At 33.7% G+C, this 3,800-nt stretch overlaps 1 long non-coding RNA gene across 1 annotated transcript; it reads right to left on the reverse strand.

The window, feature by feature from the left end:
- Positions 1-238: 238 nt before the first annotated feature.
- Positions 239-1,153, reverse strand: LOC133035460 (uncharacterized). The gene is made up of 2 exons (XR_009686665.1): positions 768-1,153; positions 239-672 (listed from the first exon to the last, which is right to left on the reverse strand). It is a non-coding gene; the product is annotated as an uncharacterized LOC133035460 (long non-coding RNA).
- Positions 1,154-3,800: the final 2,647 nt, after the last annotated feature.

Here is a 3,800-nt window from a genome sequence, read left to right on the forward strand (position 1 = left end):
GTGAGAGAAAAAGTTGTTATTAGTTTGTATTTGAATTCTAATGTCCAATAATCAGTTGACATGTGTAGGATGTATTACCTTCTTTAATAAAATAAAAAATAGTTATTTAAATATACAAACCTTTGAAGTCAATATGAATGAAAATAATGTGTGTCATTTAAATATACATTTTGAATTTTCACTGGGTTAATATCAAAGAAACTTAATGTTAATAGAATCTCAAACAGTACATACGATGTGACATATAACTATGTAAAACTCAGCTAAGTACGTTTTTACAATAAAATAATAATTTCAACACTTAAAGTAAACAACAAATCCTTCAAAACCCTAAAAAACAATTTTAAATAAATGAGGAAGACCTTTTTTGTATTTTAAAATAATAAACATTTTAATAATATTTTCCCATCAATCCATATACGGTCAAATCAGTAGGTTGTACATGAGGAAGCAATTTGACCTAAGACTGTAAAAAACGCTGACATTCGCCTCCCGCATATCTTTTCTTCAAGAGTCTGGCGCACCGTTGTGTCAAATATAATAACACTCATTCCTCGGTCGCCTTGTGCACTCGGGAGGTTAAGGTTCGGTAGGATGACATATTTGGGTGGCCGTTTTGGAAGTAGTTCCCGCCACCCTAGTCCACCCATCCCAAACCTTCGTCAACATTTCCTGAATACACATGTACCACATACATAAAATTTTTAAGAAACAATTTGTAATAATATAATATTGAAATAAATAGACATAAAGAGTTGAGTTATTACCAAAATTTGTTATGAGATGATTTATTGAATTGCTGAAATTCCCTTGATGCACCTACAACACACGGTTGCAGTGCATACCAATCCTTCTGTTTGCACATCTTCACTTTGGTGCAACAACAATACATAATTTATTTTTTTAATATATTATACACACGTCTACATATAGGGAGTGAGTTCTGTAGGGTAGAAAACACTACGAAATTGTGAAGGAGTAAGGAGAGGGAGAGGGGTATATATAGTACTTGTGGATGTGATTGTTGAGTGTAGTCTTCACAAAAATTTAAAAATAATAATTAATAATATAACCCTAGGTACGGCTACAAATAACCTAAAGCTATTTATTTGACTTTTTCAATCCCTTGAAAAACGTAGTATCAACAAACCCAACCCCCTACTAACTTTTCCTTGGAAGACGTAATTGGAACCAATATGCATGCTCTCATGGACAACATTGAATTGGTTCACTGTGCTAAACAAAAATTATGTATTTAAATAAGGTAAATGTTGCTCCCATTGTTATCACATGTAGCAACAAATATCCTAATATTATGTCCAATTAAACATGTGTGGCCAAATGAATAAGAAATTAAATTAGGATGTTTACTAATAATGAAAACTCAATATTTATTTAAATACGATTTTAATATTTCATTAAAATATTATTCGTTGGAGTAAATATTGCAATATTTTTTGTAAGATTACATTAACGTATCAATCGTTGGAATCAAGATTACAATCAGTGGCGGAACCAGCCCTTAGTCTTAGGAGGGGCCTAAGTATGTTGATTTTTTTAGCATAAGGATAAAGATTTTTTGTTCTTTTGTAGGACAAATATGAAGAATTTAGTACATTGAGAGCATAGGGTAAATTTATAGTATACCCCTTAAGGGGTTGTATTTGTTTTAGCATTCAGGACAACTTTTAGTGAACTATTTTTCCATAATTGCGTACATTACAATTATTGAAAATTTTTAGAAAATTTCGAATAGTATATAGTGTAAAAAATAAGGTTTAAATATTTAGTTGAATATACGAATCGTTTTTTCTTATACGTGTGGTAAATAACTATTTGAGCTTTATTTTCGGTACTGTAAACTATTAAAAATTTTTTGAAAATTTTATATATGGTCCTAAATAAGTACATCGTATGCGATTATGAAAAAAAAAAAAGACCAAAAATTTTTGGGTGATTCTACAATGCACCCCCTTAAAAGGGGTGCAGTAATGCACCCTTACCTATTTCGACATTGAGAATAAATTTGAAGTGTAATTTTTTTTCATATTCATATTCGTTTACGTTATAGTTAATTAAGATATTCTATAAAATTGTGACAAATTCGGAATAATTTACAATATAGAAAGTAGTGTTCAAACAATCTATTTCACACGCTTATAAAATAAAATAGTCACGTGTGCAACACACTTTTTGAATCCTATTTTTCGGCGTGTTAAAATTTTTCAAATTTCTTAAAATTTTACAGGATATCTTAAATAGAAATAACGTACACGACCATAAGAAAAAATTTGACTAGAAAATTATTTAGATTCTAAAACAAATATGGTGCATCAATATATTCATTTAAAAAGGAGTGGTGTATTGTAAAATTTTCCAAAACTTTTTTAGATGCCGAAATAGATAGCACGTCTACCAGAACGATATTGATACAATTCTAAACAAAATTGTTTTAGTATAAAAGCATAAATAATCATTGGCCCATTTATGAGCTTTTGAGTTTTGAAATAGTCAATTTTCTATCAAGAAATATATATTTAAAAAAAAAGCAATTAATATAGATATACATTTAAAAATCAAAATGTGAGGAGGGGCCATGGTCCCAGCAACATAGTACCGCCATTGATTACAATAATTTTTTGAATACTATATAAATATAGATATTTAATAACAAAACTGTATAATGTTATGAATACAATAGTACTTTAAGACAAGAAGTGACTCTAGTTGTTGACCGAGGTTTTCGGCAACTAATAAAATATGAATATAATAATGAGCTATAAGAAAGCGAGATGAAGACTTTTTACGTGGTTGGGGCGTTAATGAGCCTTAGTCCACGAGCCACTGATATTTATGGATGTTTTAATACAGCTCTTACACTTGGGAGAATGTTTCTCTCTTTAATACAAAGAATGTTCTTGGTGAGTTTTTTCTCTGTTTGCTCTTAAGCAGCCAAGATTCTCCGACCCCATTAAATGAGCTTTGAGGGGGTATTTATAGTGTTTGAGTGGGGCAATCCCTAGAGTTGTACTTACACATGTGTCTGTAAGTATCCATAAAGTTGGGCATTTCCGATGAATATACCATGGGTGATGCATGGTGAAATCCCTAGGTGCGTAGGGTTTTTATGGAGAATGTCCTTTTTTTCTTATGATTGACGTGACTCTTCGCGAGTAGCCGTCGCTAGACTTAAATGATCATTACTGTAGAATAGTGAATCCGGTACGCTTCATGATGAACTGAGTACACACCCCAGTAACAGTGTGAGTGCTACGAAAGGTTGACTGCCGCTCATTACAACCCTAGCCCGAGAGGACGTTCAGTGAGTTGATCCTGAGGATAGTGACTCTGCTACGCAAATGCTAACCTGAGTACTTACTGTGACTCGCATTAACCGAGAAAACACCGCACCGTAACGGTGTGAGTGATGTGAAAGGTTGACTGCCGCTCGTTAGAACCCTAGCCCGAGAGGACGTTCAGTGAGTTGATCCTGAGGATAGTGACTCTGCTACACCAATGCTAACCTGAGTACTTACTGTGACTCGCATTAACCAGAAAACACCCCAGTAACAATGTGAGTGCTACGAAAGGTTGACTGCCGCTCGTTAGAACCCTAGCCCGAGAGGACGTTCAGTGAGTTGATCCTGAGGATAGTGACTCTGCTACACCAATGCTAACCTGAGTACTTACTGTGACTCGCATTAACCAGAAAACACCCCAGTAACAGTGTGAGTGCTACGAAAGGTTGACCGCCGCTCGTTAGAACCCTAGCCCGAGAGGACGTTCAGTGAGTTGATCCT

This window comes from Cannabis sativa, chromosome 3, assembly GCF_029168945.1.
Source record: "Cannabis sativa cultivar Pink pepper isolate KNU-18-1 chromosome 3, ASM2916894v1, whole genome shotgun sequence".
Taxonomy (NCBI): domain Eukaryota; kingdom Viridiplantae; phylum Streptophyta; class Magnoliopsida; order Rosales; family Cannabaceae; genus Cannabis; species Cannabis sativa.